Raw genomic sequence first — 17,139 nt, forward strand, 5'->3', positions numbered from 1 at the left:
GGTACTTATCAGAATTCTCCTGTAGTGTCAAAGAGAGTGCTGATAACTCTGCAGAGCAAGAGCAATATTCTTAATACTTTTTTAAAATCCAGTATAACAGAAATTCTAAAAATAAACAATGCTTAATAAGCCTGTACTCTGCCTAAGTTAAGATTATTTCTGGTGTTATGTTGTTTCTATTAACATCTGAACTTAAAATTCATGCAAAGATCAAAGAATTCTTGACATGGCCACTGTTGATTGCAAGTTGATTATTTTCTCTATGGATACTCTCTAGATGTATCATCCAGCTATTGCAGGTGTTTGCAGGCAGCCTGCAAGTGTCTGTCAAACTATCCCCTCACCCTCCATGCACTTCTAAAGCTCAGTAAATGTCTTCCCTTATCACAGAAAAGAAATTCAATGCCATTGCATGACCTTGCCACAGACTGAATAGCCTTGACTGCTTTCGTGCTAAAAAGAGCCTTGTAAGACTAGGTCCCCACATACTCACAGAATTCTTCTTTGTACATACTTGAGCACCTGCTTGTATGCAAGCTGAATTACTCCCAAGCTCACTGCTAGAAAAAGTGCATTGTAAAGGTATGATTTAAATCAAGCACCTTCTTTTGGTCATGTCACAAATTGCTCGGAAGGAGGAAGGAAATAATTTTGAAAGTAGTCATTCCCTATACCAAGCTAGCAAATTTTAAAAGAAAATCAGCCAAAAGGAAAACAAACAAATGTCATGCCTTTCTTTTCAAGCTATAAAAATCAAGTTTGTTAGTTTGCCATTAAATTATTTCAACCTGGTGAAGCCATGCTTCATGTTGACTGTTCATATGGGACATAAACAGCCAAATTGTCTTTGCACAATTTTTTATTCTTTAATCCTCTTTATCCCAGCTTTGTCCCAGCTTTATCCCACCTAAGCAGTCTTTCTTGTATTACTTTCACCAATAATAGCAGCAGCAGTTCCTAGCGAATATTTTCTAATAGAGTTGGAATTGCCAGGAGTCTTAGTCACAGATTCCTCAAGACTCAAAAAAAAAAAAATCCCTGTTAGATTATATAATTTCATCTGATTATGTAGTGAAATGCTCACTCTGGGACTACTTTCACCAGTGATGTTCCATCACCAAGCCAGTACCAGCAGCCTCACTGCAGTCTACTACCATAACTACATCCCACCACCAAGCAGGCACCCAGCGCCCCGATTGTGGCCTTTTCTGGCAGACAATGAAGATCTGTGCAACTGAACAATGAGCTTCACTGACAAATATAAGCTAATAAAACTGCCTGTAGCCAACCATCTGGGTCAGTGGCTGCACTCAATTCTGTCAAATTGCTGTCCAAGACAGGTAAAATAAATATAAACGGAGTTATTTGCGACTCAAGTGGAACCTCACTGTTATTTCTTGGTGGAAAAAATATGCTTAATGCATTGAAACTGCCACCTCCTTCTCTACCTGGGATTTTAGTTCAATGATGTTGTGTTAAATAAATTACATTATTTTGCACTTCTGGTGTTGCTGCTGTGAAGAAGTTTTTGATTGCTTCCAAATGAGTCAGTCTCTTTAAATCTTTCCTCTACCCATATATTCCCCACTTCTCTGTATATTACTCACATATTGTGTTAAATTTTGCGTACTCCATGCATAGTTTATTACCATATGATTCAAGTGCATCAACTACTCTCTGTTTTTTTAAAGTAACAAGATCTTACATTCTGTCTCTCTCTCTATAAACTCTCCCTTTTTACTGAAGTTACTGTTTTCATTTTTATATGGAAGGGCAAAATTTTTGGCATCAAATTTAAATGGTAAAGTCACAGTACTGAAGAGGTGAAAATACAGTAAATGTTGCAATAACCCTCATAGCTAGATCTTCATGTAAATGAGGCATTTTCAGAAATTGAAGTCAAATTCAAGAGAGTGCCATTTGTTCTAACTTCCATGTTTAGGAACTGGCAAGGAATATATGAGGTTACTGCTTTAAAGCCAAACCATTAAAGACAGCCTAAGAGCTCCTTTCATCATTTCTGCATTTGACCTCTGTCTGGTGTTTCATAAGATCACTGCCAAAATTCAAGCAATATGAGAAGAAATATTTGTTCACAGCAGGAAAATGAGTTTAAGCTTCTCTAGTTAAACAAAATATTATGAAAGAGCAAGCATTGAAAATTCATTGCTTTGGGACCCATTCACTAACCACCACTGATATTGGTTTACAAATATTTATATTTGGAAGAAAAATATAAACATAAAAACCTTGAAATAAACAAATTATTAACCAAAAAAAAAAAAAGGAATAGAGGCACTTACTGCCTCTGGGGATATAATGAGAGGTGATAAGGACATTAGCCCTTCTTATTCTGAGTTTCCTGAACATAGTTCTGTTTATTTCTTTTACTACACTGAAAGCTTTTGAAGTACATAACAATGAGTTCCAATGAGTTGGAACCTACTGTTTCACCATTTTGTACTTCTTTTTTCTTGTCTTCTACCACAGGGCCAGTATTTTCTGGCTTTGACAAAATATACAGTGTTCACTCATTTTCTATGACAAAGGCAAAATTTCCATTACTTTGCTAATGCCAAAAAGCCACCAGTGAAAAAGAAAATAGTGTATGCACAGGTGCAGCATTAGAGAGAAAAAAACCCCAAAACTCAAGCAGTGTGCAGATGTGTTCTGAATGTTAATAAATGGATTTGTTTGTGTGTGTCAAGACATCCATACAACCACTGCTGTTATGCAAATTGACAACTACAGAATGGAGAAAAGCCACTCCTGGTTGTGATTATGCACGTCTTCATGTGGGTACACAAGGAAGAAAAATGTTGTTTTGCTTCAACATAAGGATTTTAAAAGTCTAACAGAAGTCTCCATTAAAAAGAAAAGTTAAAAGCAACAATCGTATATTCCAGATGCATTCCATGCAGTTCTCAACAGCCTGCAGCTTTCTTCTTCGAGTTGTAATTGGAGAAAGGGCAGAATACAAGACACATATGATATAATTACGTTGGCATTTGCTTCTACTTTGAGGTTTAAGCAAGATTAATTTGGACTTGATAACTCAGTCTATGACAGAGCTCTTATTTTCTTACCTTATCTACTTTTTCCATCTGTATGGTAGGAAATGATGTGTTACCCCTTCCTACAAGGATGCTTTGGTATGAGAAGGAACACATTCCTTATGAAGCATTATTGACATGGGATTGCAGCAAAGAAATACTAAGCACACCATGCACCATTAAAATGGAGCAGCCTCAGGACCTACTGAGAGTTTGGATTTCTAGAAACTATCATCATCTAAATACAGTATTTATTACCACGATTTTGGAGGATCTAATCTTTAAGTGTAAAAACAGTAGCATTAAGAGACTTTAAAAACATTTCCCAAGCCAAGCCTACTTTTTTGTCAAAATGATGGGATTTATCTCATCTATTGTTACATGCCTGTATTCCAAGATTATTGTATTAGCCATCCTTTAGGCAATGATGAATGTAGGCACACTTAAGGCATAAAGTCTCTAGCCTGTATTAGTCAAATAAACTATGCCTTGCAGTGCCTACAGAAGTCTCCAGGATAAATAAATACAGACAAACTCCATTTCATCAGACAAAAACATCAAATGGGATTAAGCTAAATATAGCACTAGAAGCAGCGGATGCTAAAAAGTCTCTGGAAGGGATCCTATTCAGCTTCAGATTCCATGAGTAATCTGAAAGTTGGTCTCCTAAGTTTCAGGATCAGTTCTCTGCTACTTGTTTCTTCCTTCACCTCAGGATTTTTAACTCTACAATTTCATTATTACTATAGCCAATGTTTCTATTATTTATTCTCTCTCTTATCCTTTCTTCCCTGTCTGAGAATAGCAGATCAACATGTGCATTGCCCCTTAGACTATGCAGTACCTGTGTTGAGAACCTGACCTTCACCAGAAATCTTCTGGGTTCCTTATATCTTGCTCTGTTGCCCTTCCACAAGACATCAGAATGAGCAGATGTCCCTGTCTCCCCCATTCCTCCACCTCCCATTCCCCAAGAGCAAATGATTTCTGAGTTGTTTAAAGACTTCATCTGATTTTTCATTTCGGTGAAGTGGCCTGAAACAAACTTTCAGCACAATGTCAGCATTCATATCTTGACCCAAAAGCGAAGTATGCTTTATTAGGGAAAAGGTACAGCAATAATAATTCCCAACTAATGAGCTCAGCTTTTTGAAAAGGTTTGCTGTGATTTATTAGATGATATACAAGACTACACAGCAAAAAATCTGGACTCTGTGCCCCATTAGCAATTCACTTGCTGTTTGACCTTGAAAAGTTATTTCATGTACCTGTCTTTAACTTCATGATAAGAAGAACAACATTTCCTCTTTATTTTCAATTTAAAACAGCACTCAGAAAATCTGACTTATTGTATTTGTTGAAATTCTATACGGAAGCAGCAGTCTTTCTGAAAATTTGAAGGAGCTGTGTTCAATGAACATTTTAAAAGCTGTATTTTTAGAGTACATTTTGTTCTCTCTAAGCTTAAGTGATTACAAAATGTTTGCAAATTTGTGTACCTGGAGTCTCTTTAGTAAATATACTTACATCTTTTCAGACCATAAAACTCCTTCTGGCTGCTAAATTAGCAGAATCCTAGAAGAGTACAGAAAAATATTTTCTTTCAAAGACTTACCTGGAGTTAATCAAATATACATTTTATTCCTCTGTAGGTGGCAAATTTAACAAATGCCAGTTTACTAACAGGTAGAATAATATGTATGGGAAATAGATGTTTCTTTGTGCTGTTATCTCATTAAATTCTGCATTAGGAAACAAATACAGGTATTTTCTACATATCCTCTTGCATTTACATATAGACATTTGGATCTTCATCATGAGTGAAGGTAAACAACAAAGCCTATGCATTAATGAAAGAAGCTGAAATCTCATTTCAACAATGCAACAGCAAGCAACAGCAAAAGCAAAATTCTACTTAGTACATGAAAAAAGATGAAAAATAAAGATTAGCCAATTTATGGCAGCAACAAGATATTACAATTATTAAATGCAAATAATAAAGCTTTTTAATATACTGTAAAATGATAAACTATTCTACATGCCATGTTATTGAAAAAAATATTTGAAATAATTACCTCTTGATAAACAAATGCCAGTATATGATGAAATTGTCACTTCATTTCCCTTTATTGTTCCTCTGCCCTTTGCACTTTTGTATATTCTCTAGGTTTTTGTGGTGTCTAATGGGTTTAAAGTAAATATCTGATCAGAAAGCAAATATTAAAATCTCTGATTACCTTTCTCCCTCCATTCAAAATTCTGTCTTGATAGGCTTAGCTCATTAACTCTAGAACCTGACTTCACATTTACTTCATGCATAGAACTTTTGGAAGAGATCTTTAAAAGTTAGATCTTTAAGTAGCGTGTTATTTACGGAAGTCTGTGAACATATTTTGATATATTCCTCTTTCACTCATCTGATAGTTAAAATCACTTTCATAAAGACATTATTAGCTTAAAGTCTCTCCTGAAACGCTGTCATTTTTATGAAATTTTCTATTTCTCTAGAAAGTACATTAGGACAAAACTAAGTTTAAATACATAAATATGTTCAGATCTGAGTGCTGTGGGAGCTGGCTGATTACATTGCGAAGTCACTCCTGATTGTTTTTGAAAATTTATGAGTGGGGAGGATCTTGAAGAGAGCAAATGCCATTCCTATCTTCAAGAATGGCAAGGAGGCAGAACTGGACAACTACAGACTGGTCAGCCTCACCACTCTAACTGAGAAGATGATGGACATAATCGTTCTGCAGCATTTCCAAAACATGAAGGACAAAGTGATCAGGAGTAGTCTTCATAGAATTATGAAGGCAAATCATGCTTAACCAAGACATTAGCCTTCTACAATGAGGTGACTAACTGTGAATGGTAGTAGTGGGTGTCATTTACTTTGACTTTACTAGGGCTTTTAATACTGTTTCACCTAATATTCTCTTGGACAAGGTGATGAAGCACAGGTTATGTGAGTGCACATGGAGTGATTGACTTTGGCTGAATGGCTAAGCCTACTGGATTTTAACCAGTGGCACAAAATCCAGTTGGAAGAAAACTAGCAGCAGTGTACCCCGGGGGTTGATACTGGGGCCAATAATGCTCAGCTTCTTCACTAATGACCTGGGCAGTGGGACTGTGCATATCCTCAACAAGTTTGCAGATGGTTTAAAAAGGGGAAGAATCAGATGACTGTGGTGGATTAGCCTTGGCCAAACACACCCCTCCCCCTTTATTTTCCATGTGCCCAACCCCACCCCCAGCAGCGCAGAGAAAGAAAACAGAAAGGAGAGGAACAAGCAAGTTCATGATTCAAGATAAAAACAGTGATTACTTCTTACCTGGAATATTGCATGCAGGTCTGGGGTCCTCAGCACAAGAAAGACTGATCTGTTGGAGAAGGGTTACAAAGATGGTCAGAGGGATGCAGCACCTCTCCAATGAAGACAGACTGAGAAAACTGGGGTGGTTCAACCTGGAGAAGAAAAGGTTGCAGGGAGATCACATTGTGGCCTTCCAGTACTTAAAGGGGACTTATGAAAATGAGGGAGGGATTTTGTACATAGGCACTGTGATAGACAAAAGAGAATAGTTTTAAACTAAAATTTAAAATATTAGATTAGATGTTAGGAGGGAGTTATAGAAGTTATATACACAGAGGGTGGTGAGGAACTGGAACAGATTGCCCATCCCTGGAAGTGTTCAAGACCAAGTTGGATGGGGCTCTGAGCAACTTGATCTAGTAGGGAATGTCCCTGTCCATGGCTAGGGTGGGTTGCATCAAGATGATATTTAAAGTGCCTTCCAACCCAAGCCTTTCTATGATTCTATAATTTGTAGTGTAAAGGTCCCAAATACATACATCAGACCTTTCTGTGCTACTGCATAAGGGTACTTTTGTGCTCTTTTGTGCACCTCCCATAAATTGCACTTCAATACCAAAACTAAATGGATCAAAATAATTGTTATTTACCTATTTTCTGATGTCTCTTTTAAAGATCAAGTTGCCAGAATAAGGATCCATAAGGACAAACTCATTCTGGAGCGTGTCTTCACTCTAAAAAAAAAAAAAAAAAAAATTATGAGGCCAATTTGTTCTACTTAGCATAAATAAGACCATCATGTATATCTGTATATTGATATTATACTATTCACATATTGTGAGTCCTGAACATAATAAGGCTGTCATCCCGTAAAACATAAAACTATGATAGAACTAATATATAGAACTAATATTCTCCTCTTAGAGATATGCTGGTATGCTGTACACCTATTGAGCTACACTTACAAAAGTAATGTTTCAGAGGTAGCATGTTTAGCCTTCATCTCATTTATATAATGGCCACTATCAAGTAATTTTCAAACTATCTACCTCATTGGTCTTTTCTGCTTGATCTGCTTTTATGGTCTTATATATCAAAAAAAGAAAAATGGTAATAATATTGCAGCACTGGTAAACTCTTCCCTAGGTTCATAGTGATTTATTTCTAGAGGGAATGTTGTATTCATCTGGATAAATTACATAAAAATGCAATTTTAGATTCCTAGAATATTGAGAAGTTGTATTTTCAGATTCCTTAACAGCATTGTATTTTAGTTCCTTCATGGCCTGAATTTCATTATTCATTTTCTTACACTCTGTATGTATTGTTTATCTTGGTTTCTTCTGAGTCTTATCCCTTAGTTAATTTTGTTTGTTCATGTTACAAGGACTTTGCAGGGCTCTGAAGCAGTAATAGGTAAAATCAGGAGACTCATTCAGCTGGTAAGCTGTCAGTCTGTCATAACTTGAATATTGATTTTGGGGGGTTGGTGACATTCCCTAGATGTATGTGTCAAGTTTGTTGACAGAGAGCTCTATGCTTAATTGAATGTGATGTCTGTATGTGAAGTGATGAAGTATGTCAGTGATGTATATTCTCTTCCTCCCCTTCAGCCTTCCCCTTCCTCCCCTTCAGCCCCTTACAATACACTCAATGGAATGTTATGAAATTGCACACTGCTCTTACAAGGCTTTATTTAACTTCATAAATTGAAAAGTTGGGTCTGCTTTAACATGATTTCCTCACAGGTGTGGCTTCATTGGCTTGTGAGACAACAAACAAGTCCTGCCCTTTTAAAGTCTCATTCAGTTCTCCTGAATGTTTATGTGAAAGACAAAGGTGACTGTCAGGTGGCATAAAACCTATAGGAAATAAATATATTCCTCGGTGATCCTAAATCACAGATAATCATCTTAAAAACCATTCCATAACTTGTCTATTTAAAGTATAAGAAAGGAATGAGAAGCCTGGGGACTTTCTCTCTTCGGGTATCATCATATTTGATCCTGCAGAGCAATTTAAGTGTTTATTTTGATTATTATTTTGACTCTTATTCATCTAAGTGGACTTAACCATGATAAGCAGGAAGAGAAGAGGATCTCATAAAGCTGGTGGAATATTCTGGCTTGTGTTTAGTCCTTCTTGCCTCAAATAATGAATAAATGCATATGTTTTTAAAACTAGGTTGCCAGGTTTCACTTCACTTCCTGTTTATCAGAGTTGCCTCTCACAAATTTCAGAGATTAGATTTTTTGCAAAACAAACACTTGATGTCATATTTTAGAAAACATAAATGTACATTTGCAGGTATATGCAAAGGGAAATTGTGATTCTACAATATCCCATTAAATAAGAGAATATGTGTCAGAATAATATATCCCTGTCTGGAAATGCAGAGTAGGCTCAGCAGGCAAGTGCATCTCATTGCTTTGGACAGCAATTAATATCCTTTCACCAGCCAGGAAAATGCATTCATGTTCCATCAGAGAGGTGCTAGAAACAAGGACAAAAGGAACCAGCTGACTAACAGAGAGCAATGAAGGTAAGGAAAGGAATTATATTCCCATCACACAAAAGGAGGAACAGGCCCCTGAACACCAATGCCAGCCTTTTCCCTAGGAAACGAAACTCACCAATTCAGGTTCCTGGTGTCAGTTTGCTGGAGATGCTTGGCACTGTCAAAGAAGCCCGAGTTGGCACTGGTGACAGCTTGGGTCTGGGAGGCATGCTGCACTGTGTGGAACCTCAGCAGGCAGCCAGCCACTCAGGGCCACAGGTCCCTGAACAACAATGCCAGCCTTTTCCCTAGGAAACGAAACTCACCAGTTCAGGTTCCTCGTGTCAGTTTGCAGGAGGCGCTTTGGACTGTCAAAGCTGCCCAAGCTGGCAGTGGTGGCAGCTTGGGTCTGGGAGGTATCCTGCACCGTGCAGAACCTCAGCAGGCAGCCGGGCCCTCAGGGCCACAGGCAAACAGACATCAGGATCCTGGGCTGGTGAGTTTTGTTTCCAAGGGAAAAGGCCAGCATTGGTGTTCAGGGGCTTGTGGCCCTGAGCGGGCGGCCATGGAGAAGGAGCCATGTTGTGGCAATTCTGTGTTCTCCTTGGCATGGCATTTACACTGCAACGTGCTTGGAGCTCTGGGCATTGTTGATTTCAGAACCCTAACCCTAGGTAGAGCAGTAAAAGCAGACTTGGGCTAAGGCTGCTTCAAAGGAGAAACTGTTGAGCAAGCCATGCTGTGGGAGTTTTGTGTTCCCCTTGGGATGCCTTTTGCAGCTGCAGTGGGCCTGGAGCTCTGGGCTTTGTGGTTTTAGGAACCCTAACCCTAGGAGTGAGTGGTTTCACCCTGCTCCAACAGAGACAGTGTCAGCCCAAGTTAAAACTGGTGATTAGCAGCACAGTGAGTGGGGCTAGGAAAAGGAAGAGAATATGAGAACATCTCTAAATTAATAATAAAATTGTACAAGGTAGTGGAGTCACCTGTCTAGCAACCTGCATTTCCATTGTCAAAGTACATATAGCTGTAATAGCCCATCAATATATTCATAAGATAATATTTTATTTTATTGATAAATTTAAATGTGAAAGGAATCTTCCTGAAAAGAGGAAGAATTCACAATGTGGCTGGACCTAGCCAAAATACAGTACAAAAAGTAAAACAATAGCTCTTTAATTCTTTAATAATATTCTGGTATATGAAAGTATGTATTTAATCCTCAAATCCAAATATCATTTTTTTTCTCAAAATCTGCATTTAAATTTAGGTTTTTTCAGCAAAGAAAGTTTGAGTGTGTTTTCCTTTTTCTGTCCCTACACTAAAATATTGGTATCTACACTAATATGAGAATTTTTAACTGAATGCTTAATAAACATGTGAATTTAACTTTCTGTGGAAAAAAACCCTAATATTTAACATAGTGAGTAAAGAATAAACTTCAAGAATTCTTTATCTGATATGAGTTAGAAAAGACAAATCTTACCTTATTATATCCTTGCTGGCTGAAATTCTGAGGGATTACAACTGACAGGCAATAACACTGGCTGAAATTTCTGTGCTGGAGGCTGCACCAAGTCTCTGAAGAAAATGTTCTGTTTAAAAAAAAGATAGTGATTGTACTAGGAATCTGAATAGCTTTTCTAACATCTCTCTGCTTTAAAGAGATTTTGACATTTAAAAATTGAACTCCTTTACAAAGTCACATATTTTCTGATGTGTTTAAATACTTTATGTGTTCAGTAAATGTCATAATGCCATTAATTCTCTTTGCAGAGACATGCAATATTTTTTCTGTTATCAAGAGGGACCACACTGTAGTGCAACCAGTGGTATGTTTTGCTGAACACTGGAAATCTGGAGTAGATTGGCCTGTAAAAATTCAAAACTAATTGCTTGGAATTTAGGATTCAGTGAACGATTACACCTCACAAATTTTCAGGTTATACAAATCTTTTTACCTTAGTTTTGAAAAAGCATATCACCCTTTTAAAAATAATTTTAATGTGGAAATTTTTGGCATCTTGGTATTTTTATCACATGACTAAACCAAGCAGGTTGCTAAGCAACTTTCTGCAGCCAGGGAAAAGCACAGGCAATCTGAAGAGAAGATTTATGTTGGTGACTGTAATAATAAGAAAAAAATAACACAACATCTAAAGTCCTCCATTGTTTTTTAATCCTTTGAGCTAACAACCAGTAATTTACTCTTCCCAAATCAAGAGTCATTTGAGAAACTGCTGCTGCCACACAACTTTGGTCAAAAACTTTCAGAAAAAATAAATGGCTAAATCATTTTTTATATCATGCTATTGCAGCCTTGAAGTATTTCCCCTCAGTGTTACTATGGTATTTACAGAAGCTGTTGAATATGAGGATCCTTCTCAGTTTAATAAGGGAGCAGGTAGATACCTACTTGCTTCTTCTTGCGGTGATAGCTGGCAAAAAGGAGGATGTGGCAGGGTCCTGTGGCAGGCTGCCTGGAGACAGCTGGCACCAGGCACAGCACCCCCGTGTGCCCAGGCTGGCTGGGCAGGGAGGGCTGGCTGCAGACCCCACAGCCCTGACCAGCTCCCAGAGAACAAGGTAACCTGGCACCAGTGCCCTTCTGCTGGCAAACAGCCTCCCTGCGCAAACAGCTTCGCTGCAGCAGCTCAAGCATCCACGCAATGGGATTTGTGACAGAACAAGGTTAGTTTAAATCTCCATTTAAACAGCTGTCCAGATCCATTCTCAAGTCCAAATTTACCCATCATAAACAATGCTAATACACCCCCGCCTATTCAGATGTGTGTCAATCATGGGCTGGAGCATGCTGGAGTAGGATCACTGGCTCATGGAGGCTGAATACCTTAAACAAACACTCATGCCAATACAGCATCCATCCCTGGCCTGGAGGCAGGCTTTATCTGAGAACTGCCCTGTGCTTTGAATTAGAGCAGCCTACAAGAATTACTCATGGAAAACACAGCTCATGGGATCCAGGCTCTTTCATATTGCATCATCCACCAGCACACCACAGTGCAGATAACCAGACCCTGAGCAGGCTTGGATGGTGGGTTTCCTAGCACTCTAATAATATATGTTAATAGTAAGACCCTAGGTGGGTAATTAACTGAAATTCAATTTTACAATACTGAGAAAAACAGCAGAAGACAAAAACATTTGACAGTCAGTGAGTGTCGGAGACATATAAACCAAGCTTGGGAAACAGTGGCCTGAATAGATTAAAGCCATTTGAAATTTTAAACATAATAAATTTCTGCTGCTGTTTTTTGATTCTTGCTGTCTACAAAAAATCAAAAACATGTACATTTTCATTGTACATGTACAGGTTTGCAACATTATTTTGTTATCTTACATGAAATAACTAACACACTACAAATTTTTCTAATGACTCAAAAACATAATCACATCTTGTTAATATTAGGTCTGTAGTTATTCTATGAGATCTATTATTTCTATGTTCCCATTATTTCCCTGAATTTTCATTGTATCTCTATTTGTTCTTAATTTGGTTGGGTTGGAAGGGACCTGAAATATCCTCTAGTTTCGACCTCCCTGCCATGGGTATGGACACGTTTCACGAGACCACATTGCTTAGACCCCCATCCCACCCTGGCCTTGAACACTGCCAGGGATGACACATCCACAGCTTCTCTGGGAAACCTGTTCCAGGGCCTCACTATATGCACAGTAAATAACTTTTTTCCTAGCATCTAATCTAAACCTACACCCTTTCAGTATGAAGCCATTATCTCTTGCCCTGTCACTACTTGTCCTTGTAAAAAGATCCTCTCCAACTTTCTAATTGGAAATATGCCTTTATTTTCCATAATTCCCATTTTTTAAAATAAATTTTTGCAAATCTCTGATGTAAATCACAGTTTAACCAGCTCATGATTACTTTAAAAACAAAGCTGTGTTTCTCAGAAAGAGAGGTTATATTTACTGGGTCAGTTAATTTCTACCTATAACTTCTGAATTAACTTTAGAATACTTTGGATAAATCTGTAAAAGAATGCTGATGACAAGAGAACCCTTGCCCTCCTTCTCATTTGTACTGCACCTTACCACATAGGCCAGATTCTCCCATGAAGTACTCTCTGCTTTGTGAAAGAGAAAACTACTTTCAATTTCAAGTAGATGAACGCCTAACAAAAGCTAATTAATTTGACCTCAGAAAACCATTGCTTGAGAGAGGAATGCCCCTGGAAACTTCCACACAAAAAGAATGTGCTACTTTTTCAAGGTTGTTTGCAGAGTTGGTGACAAGGACAAGAGCTGCTACCTCTACATCTCCTGTTACTGCTTTCTCCAAGATCTGTCACTTCTCCTATACACCTCAGTGTTTTAGGCAGAACATGTTCTGTCACAGGTCTACCTCAGGTAACCTAGGAACCAGCAGTTATTTATATAAAGAAATGTTATTCCCCTTCTACATGTTGGAGAAATTATTGGGGTGAATTAATTTGCTCAAGTTCACAAACGACCTCAGTGACTGAAAAGGATAAAACAAATTTTCTCTCCCCTTCTGCGTCTAAATCCAGTACCCCACTCTCAGCCACAAAGCATAACTTGTTAAAATGGTATCAGATCTCTTCAAGGAAAAATCACCTGGAGGCATACACAGAGGCTTGTTTATAATCATCAGGGACTAGGAGGCAGATCACTAACCCAGCTCTGTACACAGAAACATGAAAGATAAGAGAGACACAGACATCATATCTGTTCTCAAGGCCACTTGGTTCTTTAGAGACTTCATTTTGCAGACTGACAAGAGGACGTCTTGCAAGCTGGGGTCACTTCAACTTAGCTCCCAGCAGTGTGGTAAATCAGATCCTGCCTATGTACCACAATACAACTTCTCATTTGGAAGAAAAATCTATGCTTAATAATCTATCAAGGTGAAGAAAATACTGCAGAGAGAAATGCAGGCTGTCGTGCCTGTGAGAGCTGACAGTTCAGCTGGCAGCAGAAGTAGATCTAGGAGTGAAGTACACAAGCCCTGCATTCATCTCCCTGAGTGATAATTCTAAAACCTATTTTGCCACCACTGAGTGTTATTTCTCTGCTGACTGGAGAATCACAGAGAAAAGGACGATAACACTGTAATAATCTGCAACTTGTTTCTTCCTGTAAGAGGCTGTGAGTGAACTTCAAGCAGAGTTTTTAATAATGCTTCCATTCTACTGAGTGAAATCCCAACTTCTCTTGCAACCATGAGTGTTCTTGCTGCTGAATTCAGTGGGGCTAAGATTTCATCCATGATTGTTTAACTGTGACAATGAGCACTAGTATGCGTGTTTTCAATAGTTCAGTTCATAGTGCTGGTTTTTTTCTTAAAATATGGCACTTTGCTGGAATGCTTAAGGAGAAATCAGCCCTTTAGAAAATATAGCTAAAATGGACCACTAAGTTCAAATTGATAAAAGCCTTCTGGCATTTAGATTTGTAATACATTAGATTAGATTGCAAACTACAGGGTTCAGGAGCTAAAAATGTCAGAGTAAATTCAGTGACAGCTATCTTGTACCCAGGGTCTTGATATCTAATTTCTGTAAACAGTAATAAAGCATTAGAGTTTCTTACTTAACAGAGTTGTACATCTACAGGCCAGGGTCAGTATGCTCAATTCCCTGCTGATCTGAAGGAAAGCTGATCTATGCTGATCATCAAGTGAAGGGAATAAGTGTCAGGATTTCTGGCATGCAAAGCAGGGGTTACAATTAAAAAAGCAGCAGCATCAACAAATAATCATAAGTAATGTTCATAAACCTTTTAGGAAAGTTCTACTATGCAATGAATAACTGGTATTAGAAACAGACCCCTTATCTCTGGAAAACACATTTGTTAGGCTTATAAACAAGATATAAATTATGTATACCCTTGCTGCTGTGACAAAATACAACAAATACATTAAAAAAACATTTCATTAAATTTTAAATAAATTGCAGTTTTAACTCATGAGGAGATTGTTTCTTTCAAGAGTTTTTTTTATATAACTTTGTTTTATTCTTATATGGCAAAAGTTGCTGCCAACTCCTTCAGCAAAAAATATTACCATTAATGCTGTAAAAAAGAAAAAATAATGACTCATATAGCCACCAGGAAAAATATTTTTTTTCCAGTGAACAAGATTAATGGCCCTCTACCCTGGCCATTACATGGTGTTAGAACAGCAAATTACAGTAGCAGTCACCAAAATTTTTGCCCACAAATTTGAAAAAAAACCCTACTTCTCAATAGCACACAAAGACATTTCAGTCACCATGATTTTACAAAGAGGCTAGAAGGTTTTTGTTCCTCCAAAGCACTTGATTTTTGCTAATTGCTGCTTTAGCTCTGCTAGCATAAGCACCTTATTTTCTGTATCATTTCAATCTTATATGACAGGGATATTCAGACTGTATGAAATTTTTTTTTTTGATTGACCTTTCTGTGCTTTTCCTTTTCTCCTTATGTTTATCACTTCTTTTTATACTCCATATTCTATACCACTCCCTCCAAATCAGACAATATTCTCTTCTCTGCCTCTCTTTTTAGGTAAACAAAGACTTAGGGGAGCATTACAAAAAATAGTAATGGCAGAATTTGCTCTCTAATGACAGTTTTTGCGAAGAAACCCCAGGTAGTATAGTCTACAACATTGCTATTAATGTCTCCTACCTACAAAATCTGTTTAATTTAGGAGAAAAGAAGACATTAAAACTATTTTGCATATTTTGCATGTTGAATCAGTTAATATATTTTCCTGACCACTTAGGTGCATTTGCAAAAGGTCAGAGGTTCAGGATTGCAGCAAACTGAGGCTCTGCTGTTCTGACAGATTCTGTAGCAGCTGAAGAAAAGCAGGGTTACTAGTTTTGTTATAAAAAGTATAACTGATCCAAACCATGCTTCAAATACACAGCAGCTTTAGCCATTTAATCTCATTCACTCCGAAACAGAACCTTTTAAAGTAAGAAAAAAAATTGTAGGACCATTCAGTTGAGTCAAATGCTTCCTCTACATCAAAGTATAATAAATGTTTCATGCTTCTTGTTGTTTCAGTGGTCATTTGTACAACTGAGAAAGGCTAAATACAGTGTTTGAAGCAGCTCCTTTGTCATAAAGCTGGATGTATCAGGTGGAATGAAATTCCCCTCAAAAGAGATTTTCAAAGCCACTAAGCATTGGCCTAACACTTTTTTAGCTGAAGCTAATAGAGACTGCAACAGAGATAAAGTTTATGTTCTCTCTGACAGTTTAGGCTGATAGGCTGAAGAGAAGCCATAGGAGAATTAAGCACTTAGATTGCAGAAAAGTAGTCTCAAGAGAGATACCAAAGAAATTCCCAATTAAATTATATCAAATGCTTATGTGACAGAAGCATGTCTCAGTACTGTTGATACAGTTACAAAAGGAAAAGTTTTGACCACGACGAGGGTTCCTGGGTGTTCCTATGTGAAAAATATGAGTTATGGCTAAAATAAGGTGTTCCCACACTAACTGCAGAAATTCCTGGTGAGTTACAGGGTAGGGAGACTGAGACCCATTCTCTAAGATTGAGAGCATTGCCTTGTTTCAGAAATCAGTAAAAAAGTGATCCATTACTATTTCTCCAAATAAACTTTAATATTGAGCTGAGGTAATTTGATACTTTATGCATTTGCTTGGGTTTATTAAGAAAGAGGGACTATACTATGTCAATTGTTGAGTTTTAGATTCTTCAGTTCAATGCTATTTTACTCTAATATTCAGAATAGCTACTCTAAAAGCTTTACTGCTTAAAGTAAGTGAAGGTTTTCTGACACTTTTCTTGAAAGTAGAATTAGATTTTATACAAAAGGAAACTATTAATTTTAAGATTTTGAAGGCAGGAACATTTTAGAATTTTAGCACTACCTCTTTTTGTGGAATAATAATTCCAACTTTTACTTTCAGCAGTGGTCTAAGAACCCTCATGCTTTAGGCCTTCATTTGTTTCACTTATAGTTAAAGAAAAATCATTTTCTAAGAATGCCTAGGAATGTGGAATTCACACCAATGTTCCCTCTCTAATAAACTGAAGTCCTATGGAACACTGAATGCTCCTTTTAATGTGAAACTCACATTAAAAAAAAATTCATTTTTCTCCTGACCTGAAAAAAAATTATAGAGAAGTTCTAATTTTACAGAGCACTTGAAATTTCTACCTGTGACAGCATTCAGAATGACCTCGCATCCCTCCGACAACCTTCAGGCATTAACAACTCTAACTAGAAAATCTGGTTTGAAATGACATTGTGCAGTT

Source organism: Ammospiza caudacuta, chromosome 4 (genome assembly GCF_027887145.1).
Source record: "Ammospiza caudacuta isolate bAmmCau1 chromosome 4, bAmmCau1.pri, whole genome shotgun sequence".
NCBI classification, from domain to species: Eukaryota; Metazoa; Chordata; class Aves; order Passeriformes; family Passerellidae; genus Ammospiza; species Ammospiza caudacuta.